Below are 19,606 nucleotides of genomic sequence, written 5' to 3' on the forward strand. Positions count from 1 at the left end.
GGGGTACTTTTTTTTTTTTTTTTTAAGAGAGAAAGGGAAAGAGAGAGACACCAACCAAGAAAAGGAGGAGGAGAAGATAGAGGAAGAAGGAAGGAAGTTTTCAAAACTTCCGGACTTTGGGGAACCTGCATTATTGATCTCAGTATTCTGAGTCCTCCCTCGCCTGACTCAATCCAACTATCCTAACAGTTGGATTTTTGTGGGTATTAAGGTGGATAAGAACTAAGAGACACTCAGGGCGCCTGGTGGACTCAGTCAGAAGAGCATGCAACTCTTGATCTCGGGGCTGTGAGTTCGAGCCCCATGTTGGGTATAGAGATGACTTAGAAAAAACTTAAAAAACAAAACAAAATGAAGAACTAAGACATGTTTCATGGTCAGGAGCAAAGGGACCAGGTCCCGTTCACAGCTCTCATTAACCCTACAGAAGCTCTCGTCTAAGGTGGTTGTAACACTTCCGAGGGTTCTATTTTGTCTCCTCCTATTCTGGTTCCAGAACATTATTTTTTCGAACAACTCTTCCTTACTGTAGACAACAGTTAATGGTGGTAAGAGGTTGGATGCTCTTTACCCTTAACTTATCACCTACAACTACATTTTTCAGCTAATGGGTGCTCGCTTCGGCAGCACATATACTAAAATTAGAACGATACAGAGAAGATTAGCATGGCCCCTGCGCAAGGATGACACGCAAATTCGTGAAGCGTTCCATTTTTCAGCTAATGGTTTAGAAATCCAGGATCACTTTTTTCACATTTAGTTTTGACTCAGAAACAAACAAATCTTTTTTGCATTCTTTTGAACGGAATATATGTGATTTGGGAATTTCTGTAAGCCGTTTCTTAGTGGGGAAAAAGTAAAATCCAAGTTAAAATGATAAGACAGTAAGTTCAGGGTTGCCAAGTGGAGCCTAATTTCAGTTCCTATATTCTGATTTCTAATTCCACGTCCTAGGAGCCAAAGCCCCCTTCGACTACTCCTTTAATCCAGGCCTATCACTTGGGGATCTCATAGCTCCCTTGTTTGCAATCACCATCTGGCAAAACCCAGAGCGTCGCTAATGACCTACATGCTTTTGGATACGGGGAAACCAGGGGATAGTTCCCCGAATCTCATTGGATGAGTGACATTTTCGAAAACAGCACTGATGACTCTGCCTGGCAGGGAAGGGCAGGGGGAGGGAAGGGGAGACACAGATTGTATCCGGGGAGAGAGGAAAAGTGTGTTGTGAAGCTTTGCTGTAGGCTTTCCAGAATCTGGCGAAGTGGGATGGGTGTTCACAGAAGAGTAAGATGGTGAAAGAACTTGTGATAATTAAAATGATGCTTTTGTGTAAGTGTGGAAGAATACAGCCACGAAAGCATAATTAGGGCAAAATTTGCTGCACTGGACCAGAGCACCCCTTGATGACTCTTAAGTGTGCCAGTGCCATAGTTTTTTTGGTGAGGAGAAAAAACATGGATACCATGTCTGTTTGTATACTCATGTTAATAGTTGGCAGCAAAGCCATTATTTAAACAATAAATCCATACTCCATAGGACTGGGTCAGACACCACACTGAGTAAGGCCAGCCATTCTGGAGATGAGAGGATGATTCTGGGCAATGGGGTCAAGCCAGAAACTCTGTACTCCCCCATTGGGCACCTGCAGTCACAGCTCTAGAATAGTGTAGACCAGTTTGAATGAGAGATTATATCTGAGTTTTGGGGTTTTCTTTGCCCCAAGTCTACCCTGCAAAGGATGGTTTGCCTGGATGCACGAAAAAAGCGTGAATGAGGGGACCAACAAAGACTGTTCCAGATAAAACTGCAGTAAAGAGTCCCCATTTGAGTGAGGGATTCAAGGCTACTTCCTGGAACTCGATGATAGTGAAGCCAGACTTTCTGTAGTCTGCTAACTTGCCTGCATTCTGTGGTCACACTGGCCAGGAGTCAATATTCAGTTAGAAACACCTCTCTAAGAAGGCTGGAGGCCATTTTGGATTCATCCTCCCAATTCTGGACGTAATGGAGCAGGATCGGGAAGGAGTGTGAACGGCATCTATTTACACACATGCAGGGCTTTGCTGTTTTCCTGGACAGCCCTTTTCCCCGCATTTCCGGGAGGAACTACTGGAATCACAAATCACAATTTGCAGCTCGCCCTGGGTAATGAGTCATTGGATGGAATTTCATTTGGTAGATTTAAAGAGAGTTAGTGTTGATCTATGAAGCCAGATGATTTAAGAAATTGAAGCAGTAACAAGTAAATTGCTTTTCTCTTGTACTGCAAAATGCTTTCTAGGCGTTTTTGGCTTTTCTTTTTAAAATGGATTTATAATACCATTTCTCTCCACCTCAAGGCTCAAGTAAACCTCTTTGCTCTGATGAATCCTAAATGGCTCCTCATTTCCCACAAACAGATTGTCCAATAGAGTTTTTAATATCTCGTTTTAGATGGCAAGAGCTGGAATTTTTAATTCCATAGGAAACACAAATGAATATACATTTCTTTGTAGAGGCTTTGTTTCTTCTGACTTATCTCATGAAAAAAATGATGCATGACCAAGTTCATGTTCCTCAGTCTAATAATCAAGACTTGCCACTAACCAACACTCACTTGCCTTTATTTATTTGTTTCTCCGGCAAGTAATAGGGAGGGTGTGGAATGTGCCACCGGATGGGCTAGCTATTAGAGGGGATGCGGGGGAAAAATAAATTCAGGTGCGGCATTGAAGCTTCTCAGAGGCCACTGGGCAAGACTGACACACCAGTGGCCACTTACTGTAAACTATGTCAAAGCCGTATTGAGGTGAGGGAGGCTGGAAAGGAAAAGTTCTCTGCCCGGGAGGTGGAGAGACCACAGAAGTTCCAAAATAGCCTTTTCCCCCAAAATGGTCTTCATAAATTCTCTTTCTGTCTCTCCCCTCATGGATACATGCCCCTTCTTCCAGCCACCTCCAAAGTACTCAGTCTAGGACCCTGGAGAGTCAGCCATGGCCAGGGACACATTGCAATTTATACAGAAAAAAAAGGGGGGGCGGGGAGAGAGAGAGAGAGAGCGAGCTCTACATTCACTGTTTTAATGTCACAAAAACTCCACAGAAGGGCAGCCAACCTGGTCTTGAGCTCACTGAGGACAGGGACTGTGGGAATCTGTCACCACAGAGCCTAGCGCAAGGTTCGCCGATGGTTGATGTCCAGCACACTTTCCAAGCTGCTGGAAGAAATAAAGTGCCATGAGAGTGCGGAGGGCAGGGCCAGCTCACCTAACACAGGCGATCCTGGAGCTGTGCTGAAGAACCTATAGGGCTTCATGAGATCTAGAACTGGAAAGACAGGGGCAGGTCAGGGCCCTTGCTGCTAGACTGTAGGAGGCGTCAAAGCGGGAGAGTCAAATGAATATAGCAGGTGTCTTCTCAGTCTGGTTCTCTAAACCCCAGGGGCCAGTTGGTGAGTCTGGAGCTGGGCGGCTACCGGGGGACACATGGATGTACCAGAATGAAATGCACACCGCTACATCTAGGGAGCTAGGGAGCGAAGGAGTCCTCCTTGGGTGTGGAAGGAACCAGGCGCTGTCCTTCCCTGGCTGTATTCGGAGGCAGGGCGGGCGCCCTCTGCAGGTTGGATGTGATGCAAGCCGCGCTCCATCCTTTTTCTGTTGCACCGCTTGGTCTCTGCAGCTTTACATCTCATATGTATTTTCCACTGCGGTGGCCTTTGTAAGACATAAGGTGAACAAACTGCTTATTAAGGTAAGACAATGGAGGCCCCATTTTAAAAAGGTTAAGATGTACTTGCAAGTGTCAGTGCATCCCGGGAATCATTAACAGTGTACGGAATGCACAACCTGGTATTTTCCAAAGGCCACACTAACCTTTTCAAGCATGGAGCAGGCTAAAAGGAATGGATTTCTCCACCATTTGATGAGCAAAGAAATCTTTTAAATGCTTATTTTTATTTGCCCGCTGAAAATCATCTCTGGGGAACTCAACACGGGGAAATGAATCCTGAACATTTTAGCAACTCACTTAAAATACCATTAGAAAGCACTTGGGTTTTTAAAAGCGGAAAACAAAGGATGAGGAGCCCTCTGGTGCTAATCACACCTAGAGAGCGAGAGCGAGAGCCACCTATGCCCTCCTGTTTGCCAAAAATGTCTTTAAATTTAAACTCTCCATTGTTAAGGAGAGACGCTCCCGTTTTGCCAGACCTTTTTTTTTTTTTCCTTTTAAGTACACCCACTTTTCCACGTAATTGGCTCAACACTGCTATTTGCATAATTGTCATATTTTTCTGCTTCCAGAGAGGTCTGTTAAGCGTAAAGGTGAACTACAAAGCTTTGACAAAGCGCACATTTACGCGTGATGAGCAATTCTCCAATCGTGAGGAAAACTGTATCATTTCCATTGAGTTTATCTTACATTTGGAAACCAAGTACTCAAAACGGATTGCCCCCTGAGCCACGTTTAACCCGCTTTCCTTCGGTGTGGCCAAAGAGCCATTTCCTGAGACTTGGGTCTGCCAATCATGTCGTTACCGTGGGCCCCGACTTTATCAATGAAGGCATTTTTCTTGAAGCTGGGGTTTTGCAGTAAAATTTGTTTGTTAGTTGGACTTCAGCAAGTCCCATCACAGGTAGCTACGAGGTCTGAGACAAATCTGTTAACCTCTCATAGTCTTGGTTTGTTGAAGTGTAAAATGGAGAGAGCTTTCAGTCACAGACGTGCGGGGCGGCCCTGTGTAAGGGAAGTAGAGTGCCTGGGTCTTGGGACATAAGAGGCATTCTAGTAAATAGGTGATCGTGCCTTTCCCTTCTCTTTCATAGCAACTAGGTGGCATTTAAATGAATCAGAGGACTTAAACTTCGGAATGGGGAAGGCGTGGATTGGAATTCTGTCTCTGCCCTTTTTGGGCGATGGTAGGGGAGGGGAACACAGTAGGCTGTGTGACCTGGGCCAATTACTGAGCAGGGGAACCTCAAGTTCTTTATCTGCCCGATGCGGGTAGATAATAGAAATGTGTAACTTCGAGTTTGTGTTGTGAGGATTAAATGAGATAGTGCTTATAAAAACATGTCCCTGCTCGGTGAGTGTTTCCTGCAGTTGGTATTGAGATATCTTTAATGGCAGTCATTATGGGTTTTGGATTACTACAGAGGATGACCCGAAAACTCAGCCCCCCCCCCCCCGCAGATTCACTGGTTTTTTGTTCCATCAGTTTTCATATTCAGCGAGAGCAGAATGCAGCTTGCTCTCCTGCGAATGCTTCTGGAAGCCTCTTGCCTGCTTCCTTCCTGAGTGGGGACTAGATTCTTCAGGTTTCCTGATTGCCGTGTGCTTCTGGCTGCAGCCTGACGGTATCAGATTGCAGAGCGGAACCGAGGACTGGTATTCCGACTGTGATAGTGATCAGATTGGGACGATAACAGGACACCAGGCCTCCAGCATCTGACAGCTTGTCACATGGGGCACTTTTGAGCCCTAGTTTCCCCTTGACAAGGTTAGCCACTCATGCCACGGGTTCCGTGGGCAGAATTCTAGCTGAGCCATAAAGCCTGACAGAGAGGGAGAAATAGAGGCTGGCGGAAAGGCTGGCGTTGCCCTCGAGTAGCAGGTGGGGACTGGAATTCACCAGAATGAATCCCCAACCAATTGTTTTTGTGCAGGGACAGGGTAGCTTAAACTGATCAGAACAAAGAGAAGTGGAAAGTATCTGAATTTCCAATAACAACTCGTTGAATATATTACCATAAATCTACTTGTCGGACTATTATGCAATCATTGTTTTGTAAACGAAAACTTAGTAATTAGGAAATGCACGTTAGAATGTGAGCTGAAAAAAAACCATACAAATATATAGTATTGTTAGAAACTGAAACCAATACAACAATAGGCAAATCTACAGAGACGAGGTGGGTTAAGCTGGGTAGGATGGACGATGGGTAGGGGGTGCAGGGTTTCTTTTGGGCACCATGTGAATGCTTTAATATCGGCTGTCTGTGGCGAGGGTTGCACGTATCCACGAATATACTGAAGAACACTGAATGATACATTTTATTTTATTTTGAGAGTGATTTGTTTATTTATTTCACCGGAAGTTCAGATGATGCATTAGTTTCAGGTGTACAGCGTAGGGATTTGATGAGTCTACACGTTATGCTGTGCTCACGAGTGTAGCCGCCATCTGTCACCGTGTGTCAACTATCACAGTGCCGCTGACTATATGCCCTGTGCTGTCCCTTTTATCTCTGTGTCTTCGGAATGGTATATTTTAAATGGGCAAGTTGTATGTTAATGCAAGTTATATCTCGATAAAGCTGTTAACAAAAACAGCACCAACAAACCTGAACAAACGTCGAGATATAGAATGAAAAGATATTTCCCAGGAGGCTAGCCATGGATATGATTTGGTGGTGAATTGTGACTGGTCTTTTTTCTACATTTTCTTTTATTTTCCATAGTGATCACATGTATACTTCACCATTTTATAATGAAAAACCTATTTAAAGGGCAAATAAATAAGTGTGAATTAGTATCAACTTTTTTAGCTCACAGAATTTAAAATATCGATGATAAAATATAAGGGATGAAAATTATTTTTACACTAAATGAACATTTAACATAAACTGTATGGCCCCGTGTACTTTGGATTAAATGTCAATGCTCAGCCTTTTCATTAATAATTTAGCTTTTAATAAAATTGTCAAACATAATGGTGGATACAAAGCACAAGACATAAATATTGGAAAGAGTAGAAGTCAGTGATAAATAACAAAATCTTAACAACTTTTTCTCAGAATTGATGTCTAGCATGGTTTAGATTTAGAGCTTTTGGAAGTTTTAGAATGTAAAATAAAAATTATCTTTGTAAGTATAGGGGACGAAACAGCTTTTTCTTTACCCTCTGAGGTTCTGTTCCTGGGACCTGCAAATTAGACTGACCAGAAGACAGACAAACAGGAGCAGAGGCATACAGATTTTATTTGATGTTACTATTTTATTTTTTAAAAAATAAGAGGGCATAGGGGGCCTTTGTAGAAAAGAATTAAAGACCCAAAGAGGTGGTTAAACCCAGGCGCTTATGTGCCATTTCAGCACAGGGTGATATACTTGTGGAGAATTGGCAAGACAAAGGAAAAGAGGTTTGGACATCTAGGGGGGGTTAAATTATGGGAAGGTAAATATATGGGGCAAACTTAAGTTTATTTCGATTAGGTTTGTGGTACAGACCCACCTCAGAGCTGACTTTGTCTCCAGTGATAATACTTGCCTCCTCTTCCTGGTACAGGAGCATGGAGAGAGAACCCTTTCACGACAGGGAATCGATGTCCTGCTTTTAGGCAGAAAGAGGGACGGTGGAGAGCTCCTTCCGTGTCTCCTGTGTCTTCAGCTCAATATAATCCTTCCATATCAAAGTGGCGCTTTTTGGGGTGGCATATTCAGATCCCCTTCATAGTCATAATGCATCCCAAATTTACATGTAGGAGTTTAAAATCCATTTTCTAAATTTAAGTAAGAATTGTATTAGCTTTTATTTAAACACTCAAGTAAGTGATCTTCAGCTGATTCGTACTTAAGTTTGGGGGGGAAGATGAGCTTCTTCTGAACAATGTGATCAAATCCAGTCTTCCCACTGAAGTTTGATTCTGAAGGGTCGTGATTCCCGGGCTCTCCCTCCCCTTCCCATGGTAACACATTAGTATCCCTTGTCTCCTATAATTTTGTCTTCTTCGGCCTCGCCATACATAAAGCTTTTGGTGGGTCTACGGTTTCTTCAGTTAAATAACTCTAGTCCTGAAATGTGTGGCGAGAAGAGAATATGCACAGCGATCAGATTTATACGTCACCAGACCCTTTTCCACATTACTGCCATGCTTTTTATACTTAAAGGCAAGGAACAGCTGCCTCGCTCTACTTTGGTGTCCAACTCAGCTGTTCCGAATTCATCCTGTTGCTTTAAGCATCTGTTGACAGGTGGGAAAGCTCATGTGAAGAGAAGCATTGTTGCCTTGGGTGGCTTCTGCCTGAGACGGGCTTGACCCCTTTGTTTGCTCCTGGAACAGAACATGTGCGTTCCTCCCAGCCCTCAAGTACAGCTGTTGGGAGACATTTTAGTAGATGAGAACCATTTCTGAAGCCTCTTGGTTCTGAGAACCAAGGAGCAGGGTCCAGAATGTGGCTGGACAAGGCCTGTCTCAGTGGCTGGACCTCACTAAGGGGGAGCCACTAAGGGGGATGCCTTCCCCAATAGAGCCTTTCCTCCTGAATCCCCTGTTGTTTCCCATTTTGTACCAGAGAATCTGGAAGCTGAAAGGTTCTTTTGTTGGAACCCTTCCTTTTTACAGAGGAAGAGACTGCTGTCCAGTTCAGCAAAGTGTCTTGCTTTCAACTGAGTCAGGTGGTGGCATTTTGTCTGGCTCTCTATATAATAACATCACCATATCTCTGAGTAGTCTCTTGGCCGCTTATTGTCAGATTCTGGAAGTATCTCATGTTTATGATTTTGTCCTTAATCTGGTGTACTGAAATTACAGATTGGTTACCGGGTTTATAGTGAAGTTTCAGAGATGTAAAAGGAAGAAAAGTTCTGGAAAAATGAAAATTCTGGGGTGCCTGGGTGACTCAGTGGGTTAAGCCTCTGCCTTCGGCTCAGGTCATGATCTCAGGGTCCTGGGATGGAGCCCCGCATCGGGCTCTCTGCTCAGCGGGGAGCCTGCGTCCCCCTCTCTCTCTGCCTGCCTCTCTGCCTACTTGTGATCTCTCTGTCAAATAAACAAATAAAATCTTCTTAAAAAAAAAAAAAAGAAAATCCCGAGAAGTTTCTCTACACTTATTCTTCAAAATCTTTAAAATAAAACCATATAACCCCCAGTAACCTCCTCTCCCCCCCACCTTCTACTGATTGTCTTCTGCACACATAACCATTCCCATGTGTCGAATTCCCCATACTTAAAAAAGTGTAAGTGGATTCATGGGATTTATGTATTCGCTGGAGGTAAAATGCCCCGGAAATGTCTGCATTGGGTGTAAAACCTTGGGCCCGGGGATCTCACTAGTGACTTTTTAAAAACAATTTTAATTTCAGTTAGTTAACATACAGCGTTCTATCAGTTTCAGGTGTATAATATAGTGATTCAAAACTTCCATGCATGGCCTGGTGCTCATCACAGCAAGTCCCCTCCTTCACCCCCAACCCCCTTTTTCCTGTCTCCCACCCACCTCCCCTCTGGTAACCAGTAGTTTGTTCTCTGGAGTTAAGAGTCTGTTTCTTGATTTGTCTCTCTTTTCTTCTCTTTGCTTGTTTTGTTTCTTAAATTCTGCATATGAGTGAAATCATGGTATTCGTGTTTTCTGATTACTTATTTTGCTTAACATTACACTCTCTAGCTCCATCCATTTCACTGAAAATGGCAAAATTTCTTTCTTTTTATGGCTGAATAATATTTCTGTGTGTGTATGTGTGTGTGTGTGTATGTCTCATATATACCATTCATAGTTGATGGACATTTGGGCTGATTGCCTACTTTGGCTCTTGTAAGGAATGCTGTTATGAATATTGGGGTGCATGTATCCCTTTGAATTAGTGTTTTTATATTCTTTGGGTAAATACCCAGTAGGACAATTTCTGGGTCAGAGGGTAGCTCTATTTTTAACTTTTTGAGGATCCTCCATACTGTTTTCCACAGTGACTGCACCAGTTTGCATTCCCACCAATGGTAGAAGAGGGTTCATTTTTCCCCACATCCTCACCAACACTTGTTTTTTGTGTTTTTGATTTTAGCTATTCTGACTGGAGTGAGGTGATATGTCTTGTGGTTTTGACTTGGATTTCCCTAATGGTAAATGATGGTGAACATCTTTTCATGTGTCTGTTGGCCATCTGGATGTCATCTTTGGAGAGATGTCTGTTCATGTCTTCTGCCCATTTTTTAATTGGTTTATTTGTTTTTTGGGTGTTGAGTTGTATCAGTTCTTTATATATTTTGGATACTAACCCTTTATGAGACACGTCATTTGCAAATATCCTCCTCCATTCTGTAGGTTGCCTTTTAGTTCTATTGATTTTTTTTTTCCTTTGCTGTGCAGAAGCTTTTTATTTTGATGTAATCCCCGTAGTTTATTTTTGCTTTTGTTTCCCTTGTCTCAGGAGACGTACGTAGGGGAAAAAAAGTTGCTATGGCCGATGTCAAACACGTTGCTGCCTGTGTTCTAGGATTTTTATGGTTTCAGGTCTCATATTTAGGTCTTTAATCCACTTTGAATTTATATTTGTGTACAGTGTAAGAAAGTGGTTCGGTTTCTTTCTTTTGCATGCTGCTGTTCAGTTTTCCCAACACCATTTGTTGAAGAGACTAATGATTTTTTTCAAGAGCAGGGTTTTTTACAGAGTCCAAGTCTTCAATCTTGTAACCGGACCATCAACCCCAGTGACAGCCCACTTTGAAGGAGGCCTCATAAAGACAGGGTTCAGGCTCTCTCTAATGGCCTTAGCTAATGGAAAACCTAGAGGGGAAAAGTGAAATCGTCCTCAAACTTCATGCAGGTAGAAAGGAGAAAAATCTCGAGAAGTTTGGAGAAGTGACAGGAATTTCAAAATCTTGGTTTGAAATGCAAGAAGTAGCAGAGAATGATGAGAAACACCTGAAGATGCTTGCTTTTATTACAGGCAATGGAATAAAAATGTGAGTTTCAATTTGCTTGCCTCTGGATCACTCACCAACCAGAATAAATCAAGACCAGATCAGAATTTTGTAGGAAATGCAGGGATCTGAAGGACACAGTTGGTCAGCGGAGGCTTTACCTTTGTGCTCATTACTGCTTGGAGTCACTGGGCCTCTGGTCTCATATCCAGCCTCGCCAGGCCTGTGTGATCTGGAAGATCCAGAAACTTCTCTACACATCTTCATTTTTATATTGTCTCTGCCTCAGATTTTGATGTTTTTATGTAAAAGTGCTCTGGAAAATATGGAAAACCATGGTACTAACATAAGAAGGTCCAGGTAGGGTGTGGTATTACCTTGGGAAGCATAATTTTGTTAAGCTAAGGTTCATCTCTCTGGCTGGTGCCCTTGGGAAGAGCGGAGCCATCTTGAGAACCTTAGGTTCCCCATCCCTTGTGTTCTGGGGGAAAATAGTATTGTTACATTTCATAGAAAACACAGACACTAGGCATGTTGTGTACAGATACAAACGATTCCAAGACAACCTTAGGACAGAGGCTCGTAAAAGACACCATCTGCCATTCCGTGATCATGACCTAGATGTTGCTGTAATTGTGGGGTGTTTTTCCCTCTTTTTTGTTCCCTGTGTTTCTTTGGTCAGGACCAGTTATCATGTACAAATGAGGTGTTATATCCTGCTTCTTAAACCTGATATCCACAGACAAGGTCTAGTGTCTCACAAGCAAGTACATCTTCTATTCATTTATCTGTCTGACCATCAGCCTGCACATAGTTTCTCTCATGTTTCAGTTTATTTCCTTAGGAGAGACACCCGGAAACCGGATTACTGCATCAGAGGATCAGAATCTATTTTGAGACTCCTGATACATCGTGGCGAATTGCTTTCTGATAGCTCTGTGCCAGTGGACATGGCTGGCAGCAGCCAGGCCTGAGTCTCCCTGTAGGCCCGTCCATGGGCTCCTTTAATAATTAAAAAAAAAAAAATCCTTTTTATTTTATTTTATTTTTTTTAAAGATTTTTATTTATTTATTTGATAGACAGAGATCACAAGTAGGCAGAAGGCAGGCAGAGAGAGAGGGGGGAAGCAGGCTCCCCGCTGAGCAGAGAGCCCCATGTGGGGCTCGATCCCAGGATCCTGAGATCATGACCTGAGCCAAAGGCAGATGCTTAACTGACTGAGCCACCCAGATGCCCCAAAGTCCCTCATTTTTGAGAGATTTCAGAGAGTTTCTCCTCTCATCTGAAGTGACTCGATAGGTGATCTCTGAGGGAAGACCGTCATGTCCTTAGAGCCACCCAAACTTCTGTCTCCTCCCGTTGGCAGGCCCATGGTTTAGCTTATTCTGTGAGTTTAACTTATTCTATGCCTCGCTTGTCCAGCATCACTTTGGGACTGTACATAACAGATCCCCTACCCACTCCCCCACCCCCCAGGGAATGAACAGCACCACTGCCATCTGTTCTGAATCATGTGAGGTAGCAGGTAGGGGTGATGAAGAAGGTGTGTTACAGAAATAAAGCAGGAGTGATGCTGACTTTAAAAGAAACAATCCCCCCCATCCTCCTGGCTGTCTGTTTCCTTAAAACAGAGGGCGTGTGAAGTGCTTGCTTTGCAAATCTTGCAATGCTTTGCCATTGCACTTTGGACTGAAATCCCTAGGAAATAAATTTAAAATGGAGTCTCCTAGGAGGAGTCGGATTGGCTGAGGAAATTGTATCTTTGTGTGGGTCAGTCCAGCTTCAAATGTGCGTTCAGAGAGAGAATACTCACTTGCTGAGACTAATTGGTCATTTTGCTGTTGGTTGTAATGAAAATTATGGCTCTTCTTTTTCTGTGGGAGCTTCATTCAGCTACCTTTGTTTTTACAGAGGTGGATTGGCTCGTCATGGGTTAACAAGCACCTGAATTCCTCTCTAGTAGCAAAAGAGAGAGATCAGTCTCAAGGTTAGGAACTTCCTAGGCTAAATTTGGGGGGCTCAACAGTGGTGGCAGGTCTAAATCCAGGTGTCTGTGTCAGAAACCAAGAGATCTAAGCCCAACGTGAAAGATGAGAGAGGGAGGGAACAATGATGGAGTGTCTCCAATGGACCAAGTATGATGCTGGGAACTATCATGTGCAGTAACTCATTTAAGATTCACGATCGGATAGTATGGATATCATCCCCTTTGGCTGATAAGAACATTGAAACCCATCCAAAGTCTCGCAGCTACATTTCTTTTTTGCCACTTCCTCTCTTCCCACCAATGATATGTCCCAAGATACACATTATTCTGTATTCCTTCTCCCTCTCAACCTTCTTGTCCTTCGCTGTAACACCTTGTGCCATAACGAACGGTCTCTTGTCTTATGTGTTCTGCCCCTTCAGGGTCAGCTCCAGCTTCGATTCCCCCGTGTAGCCTTCTCTGACACTGTGGACCATAAGAAGCCCATGAGCATATGACCATTGGGTGTCAGAGCTCTATCTGATGTCATTTATAGCCCTCTCGCACCTGGAGAAGTTGCAGGCACACAGCATTCAATTAGCAGGCTTCAATAATTCTGTGCTGAAGACGAGGTTCTGATTCAGAAGGCTGCTTGTATAGCCTCGGTGGGCACGAAGGTACAAATGGTCTTCCTGAATGTACCAAGAGCTCCTGAGTGATTGCTGACCCATGAAAGCTCCTTAGTTCCCCAGCTACTGCCTTAAAATCAATGTCATTATCCAACACTGATCACTCAGGTTTTCCTTTGCCATCCTCTCCACTTGCATGTGTAAACCACTTGACCATATTTTATTTTAGTATTTCACCAGGGAGCTTTTAAGCTGCTTAATTAATAACAAAAGCATTTCAAGCAGGAAAGAGATGGTCTGACCATAATGCAGCCCTTTACCGTGTACCCTGCAGACAGATCCCCATCTGGCACACGCATTGGGAGCTCCCATTCTCCAAGGACCCCAGAACAGTTCACACCTATGGCGCTAGATCAGAATAGACATGAAATTCAAACACTAGCAGGTTGTTATAGGTGTTCTCTGAAAAGAACAGTGGTAAAATAATTAGTGCATTTAATTATCTGTGTGTTCACTTGCTTTATATTTTCAAAAGGCCTTAGCCATGCTATACGATTGAAATATAACATGTGCCACATATATAACTTTAAATTTTCTATTAGTTGCATTAAAAAATGTTAAAAGGGGGGTGCCTGGCTGGCTTGGTCACTAGAGCAGGTGACTTGAGCCTCACATTGGGTGACGAGTTTATTTGAATACACACACACACACACACACACACACATACATATATACACAAAATTTTTTTATTGTATATCATGTGTCTAAGATTTTTTAAAAATTTAAAAAGAAACATGTGAAAAGAGAAACATGTGGAATTGACTTTAATACTCTATTTTATTTAACTTAATACATCCAAAATATTATCATTTCAACATATAAGTAAGATAAGTGATATCTTACATTCTTTTCATTTTTGTATTAAGTCTTGGAAATCATATGTGCAGTTTATACTTTTAGCAAATGTTCTGGACTGGTTACATTTCAAGTGCCCAATAGACATCCGTATGTGGTGACTGGCTACCATATTGGACAGCACAGGCCCGAAGAAACTTCTAGTGGAAACTTTCCTGTAAAGATGGAGCTGGGTTTCTCCATAGGCAAATAAAAAAGCCCAATGTATTTATTGGACTCCATGCTCTATGCTTGACACTGAAGGGTGAGCCAGAGGACAACAGTCAGCCTCTGCCATTGTAAGAGTCATGTGTGAAAACTGGAGCCATTTTTGCCTGTTAATTATGTGTCTGACCACAAGAGAGTTTTGTGATTAGTTCTCAAGCAAGTGATTTCGTAGTAGAGGACTGTGTGTTTAGAGGAAAAAAACAATCCTTGCTAGTTGAAGTGGTCAGGGATAATTCATGGAAGACATGGAAGACAAAGAGTTCAGGCTCTGGGTACACCTCAAGCAATGGTGTAGGGTTAGTTAAGTACTGGAAGCATTGGAAAGACAGGGAGTAGATTAACTTGGCTGTATGGGGAGATGTCTAAGATGCTTCAGTTAATAACATGGTGAGAATAAGAAAAGCAACTAAGGGGTGCCTGGGTAATGCAGTGGGTTAAAGCCTCTGCTTTCGGCTCAGGTCATGATCCCAGGGTTCTAGGATCGAGCCCTGCATTGGGCTCTCTGCTCAGCGGGGAGCCTGCTTCCCCCCCCCCCTCTCTCTGCCTACCTCTCTGCTTGTTTGTGATCTCTGTCTGTCAAATAAATAAATAAAATATTAAAAAAGAAGAAGATCAACTAAGTTTTGAGTGTTTAAGGATCAGTTCCTCTACTGAGTGCTTTCTATGTATTACGTCATTGAATCTTAAAAAGGAGAAGCCTGAATCTCTAGAGAGATTGACGGGCTTGTCTAAGTCACATGTCTAGAAAGTTGGCAGAGCAAAATTTTGAATCTAAATCGATCTGAGCCCAGAGCGTTCACCTTAACCATTATCAGTTATGTTCCTAAGACTGCTGGGGGAGTGATGTGTGTGCTTTGTGTGATGGGAGGCCCCCACCTTGACATACGGTGGACGAGCTCTAAGCCGAAGATTCCTTGCAGTGTCTCTTCAGAAGAGATCCTAATGGGCCCGGTTTGTATGATGTCTCTGTTGTTGACTGGTGCCATTAAACACAGGTTTTCATAAGCCAATGTCCTATTAGTTGGCTTAGTTTTTTCTTTCTCAATGCTTCAAGGTCATCCTAGAATACTGGGATCACCTTTTAGGTCAATGCTCTGATCTGACAGAAAGAGGAAAGAGGCCCAGAGAAGAAGGACTTGTTCTGAGTTACACAGTTTTAGACATGGTGGAGCTGGGGCCTTCATCTTGGTTCTTTCCACCCAGAGAGCTATGATAATGTTTTCCAAAGGTCTCAATAGAAAGCAACATATTCAGATTAGGAAGTGTACTTCAATTACTCTGAGTAATTATTTTAGCTGTCTGTGGTTCTTTAACAATTGAAAAACTTTATCATAGGTGATAGGTATACCGGAATTGAGAGAAGGACTTCAGCAACGACCACGATCAAATGAGTTTCTGGCAAGTGGACACTATAGTCTTATGAATTTTGATAAAATCAGGGTGTCCTTCAAATGGGAAAAAAGTTGACCCTGCTGAATGGAATAAAATTGGGCTTATGAATGTAGCAAATCTTTAAAATTCACGTTCAGAAGAAAAGCATTGACTTTTTCAATGAAAACTTTACTCTGCATGTGGTTCCAGTTAGAGAACAAATCATAGAGTAAAACAAAAACAAAAAACAAAAAACAAAAAACTTAGAGTTAACAACAACAAAAAAACCCAACTCAGATGATGAGAGAGTGGTTTCTGGCCGGTGTGCCAGCTGGCTTCCTTACTGGACAAACTGCTCATAGAGCGGGCTGGCGAGGCCCTCAAAGCTTGGCCTGAAAGGTCCTACCACCTTTAATTCCCTTTTTCTTCTGACCTCTGTCACCATTTAACTTTATGGACTTTACCCCGTGATATACTGCTGCTTTTCTGCTTTCCCTGGAAGAAATATCAGCCCAGACAGCTGAGGCCAGAAGTAGTTGATTGCTGCTTACTGCTACTTAATGTTTGCTGCTTATTCTCCTGTTGGCCGGGGGTCGACATGCAGTATGAGGAGGGACCAGAAGAGGTGGAAGCAGTTGTTGCCTATTGAAGCATTGTCGTTTTATTTTATTTTTTATTTTTTAAAAAGATTTTATTTATTTGAGAGAGAAAGAGGGAGGGAGAGCACAGAGCGAGAGGGAGAAATAGACTCCCTGCTGAGCAGAGAGTCTGATGCGGGGCTCGATCCCAGGACACTGAGATCATGACCTGAGCCGAAGGCAGAGGCTTAATCAAATGAGCCACCCAGGCGCACTTAAGCATTGTCATTTTAGAGAACAGAAGGAAGACACATAGCAATTAGCAAACAAAAGCAATCCAAGAGTGTGTTGAATGTTGTGGTGCAGATCTCAGGTGTAACTGGATTGGATTGCTTATGTGTTATGTCAGTACATTGGTCTGCATTGACTCTTTCCTTTTTGGTCTCACAGAAGGATAAGATGGTGGAGTTCAGCCCCTCCTGTTTACCAAGTGGAAGTTCTCTTTAAGGATGAGGAATACCTCTTAGGGGAATTTTCCTTCCTTCCTTCCATCCTTCCTTCCTTCTTTTTAAAGATTTATTTATTTATTTTAGAGAGCACATGCGAGAGCAAGTTGGGGAGGGACAAGGGGAGGGAAAGGGAGACAGAATCTCAAGCAGACTCCCCACTGAGCGTGGAGCTTGATGCAGGGCTCAATCCCACGACCCTGAGATTATGACCTGAACCGAAACCATGAAGCAGATGCTTAACTAAGCCCTCCAGGCACCCCTTAAGGGAATGTTTGTAAAATACATTCTATCCCCATGCATTTTATGCATAAAAAGTATTCTGTCATCAAATAATTCATTACATGCCCTCTACTTGGAAATTTAAGAGATGCCTTGGTATATTAGAGGCTTTTAGAGGTCTTGCAGCTTTGAAACTTTGACTTTATCCTGGTAGTAACGGCAGAGCCTTTATTTGATAACCTATATCCATTGGGGAATGCCATCCTCCGGTGACGGTTGCTTCCCCACAATAGCTGACTGATTGACTGATTTGGTTACAGTTCTGTCAGCCCCTGGACTGGAGTGGGAAGTAAGACAGAGAAACTGGTCCAACCTATTTTAACAACAGGCCTCTGACTGAAACAGCCTCCCTGTGTGTGGTTGATAAACATTTTCCCTCTCTTAAGGGAAAATCATGCACAGAAACAAGCACATATAAATAATTTACCAAGCTGTAATATGCTATAAATAACAAGCCTACTAAATAATGAATTAACCCAACTGCTGATTCATAAGTAAATGTCTCTTGTAAAGCAGCAGTTTTATGGATTTTACAGCTTAGTTAATATCCACTCATATTTCATTAGGACAGTTCAGGTGAAGTATTGGGGTAATAATCGGGATATATTTGAAAGTGATACAGCACATATCGGGAGCCCAGGCAGATCTTGGGGAGCTGCCAGGATCCCTTGCTTCTACCTAGAGCATGAGGGGTGCTTGTACCTGGTCCTCTCTAAGACCACAGGCAAGGGTAGAGGTAGAAGTAACTCTGGACCAGTGTGCAGAAGGGAGACAGATGTCACTTTGCCCTACTGGACAGAGCCAGCTCTTCTGAGACACCATGGCATAAGGATATAGACTCTGGGGATGAACTCTTGGTATTTTGATCTTTATCACTTATTAACTTTGTGACTTTGGGCAAGTCACTTAAACTTTTTCTGGCTCAGTTCACCCTCATCTGTAAAATGCCTGATAATAGTACCCATTTCCTCGGGTTCTTATGAAGATTAAGTGTGTTGTATTGTCAAGTGCTAGAAGATCATTGGGCACATAGCGTGTGCTTTTTAACTTTGAGCTCTGATATTCCTTAGAACATGACTCTTTTAGCCTCTTCATTTTGCCTTCTCCCAGCCCCACTGTTGGACTCTGACAACTGAGCACCTGGGGGGTTGGAGGGTCTGGGTAGGGAGCCACTCAGATCTCTCCTCTTGCCTCCAAAGAATGGGAATGGGAAGAAGGAGCTTTGAGTTCATTAGAGTCAGGAAAAACTACTTTTGACTTCCACTTATTTTTAAAATCATTTTATTTTCATCATAATAAGTGCCCTCCTTAATCCCCATCCCCTATTTTGCCCATTCCCCAAATGACCTCCTCTCTGGTATCCATCAGTTGGTTCTCTATACTTAAGAGTCTGTTTCTTGCTTTGTCTCCTTTTTTTTCTTTGCTCGTTTGTTTTGTTTCTTAAATTCCATCAAGGAGTGAGATCATATGGTATTTGTCTTTCTCTGACGTATTTCGCTCAGTATTATACTCTGTAGTTCTATCCATTTTGTTGCAAATGGCAAGATTTCATTCTTTTTGATGGCCGAAGAATATTCCATCATATCTATCTGTCTATATGTCTAATTAACCGTTCTGAGAGGTGTGAGGTGATATCTCATTGTAGATTTGATTTGCATTTCCCTGATGATGAGTGGACTTGCGCTCATTACAAGTAAGAAATGGTCCTTTATTTAAAAGGAATTGTATATATCTTTATTAGTGAGGGTTTTGGGATGGGAAGTGACAAGAATTATCGGTCAAGTCACTTTGACAAGGAGGAGATCTGAATTTCACAATCAAACCTTAATAGATGCTATTTTTCCCCACTTGCAGTGACACCGAGTGCCCTGGCATGTGGCCCCATGGCAGTGCTCAACTTTCTTGGCTTTGAAGGAAGTGGTGGTCACCTGAGCTTGGGCCCTGTCTGTTGAAATCTTTCATATACCTGTTTTCTTTTTTTTTTCTTTTTTTTTTTTTTAAGATTTTATTTATTTATTTGACAGAGAGAGATCACAAGTAGGCAGAGAGGCAGGCAGAGAGAGGAGGAGGAAACAGGCTCCCTGCTGAGCAGAGAGCCCGATGCGGGACTCGATCCCAGGACCCTGAGATCATGACCTGAGCCGAAGGCAGCGGCTTAACCCACTGAGCCACCCAGGCACCCAATATACCTGTTTTCTTTTTTAAGATTTTATTTATTTATTTGAGAGAAAGAAACAGACAGACATAGTGAGATAGAGCATGAGTGGGGAGGAGAGGCAGAAGCAGACTCCTGCCAAGCAGGGAGCCCAATGTGGGACTCAATCCCAAGACCCTGAGTTCATGACCCATGCCGAAGGCAGATGCCCAACCGACTGAGCCAGCCAAGCACCCCATCATCTGGCTGTTTTCTACAAAGATAATAACAAGGAAATGGGACCTTGGGACTCCCTCAGATGATTTTCTGAATGCCTAGCCCAAGGAGATAGAGCCTGCCTACTTTCAATCGATCGCAGACTGGGGGAGCTCAAGG

The 19,606-nt window shown here is 42.9% G+C and overlaps 1 protein-coding gene and 1 non-coding gene across 5 annotated transcripts in view; both read left to right on the top strand.

The window, feature by feature from the left end:
* The window catches only part of HS6ST2 (heparan sulfate 6-O-sulfotransferase 2), a 280,921-nt gene that overhangs the window by 87,615 nt on the left and 173,700 nt on the right, over positions 1–19,606 (top strand). The window lies entirely within an intron of this gene.
* LOC132007889 (U6 spliceosomal RNA) lies at positions 612–718 on the top strand. Its single transcript, XR_009401445.1, has one exon. It is a non-coding gene; the product is annotated as a U6 spliceosomal RNA (small nuclear RNA).

Source organism: Mustela nigripes, chromosome X (assembly GCF_022355385.1).
Source record: "Mustela nigripes isolate SB6536 chromosome X, MUSNIG.SB6536, whole genome shotgun sequence".
Taxonomy (NCBI): Eukaryota; Metazoa; Chordata; class Mammalia; order Carnivora; family Mustelidae; genus Mustela; species Mustela nigripes.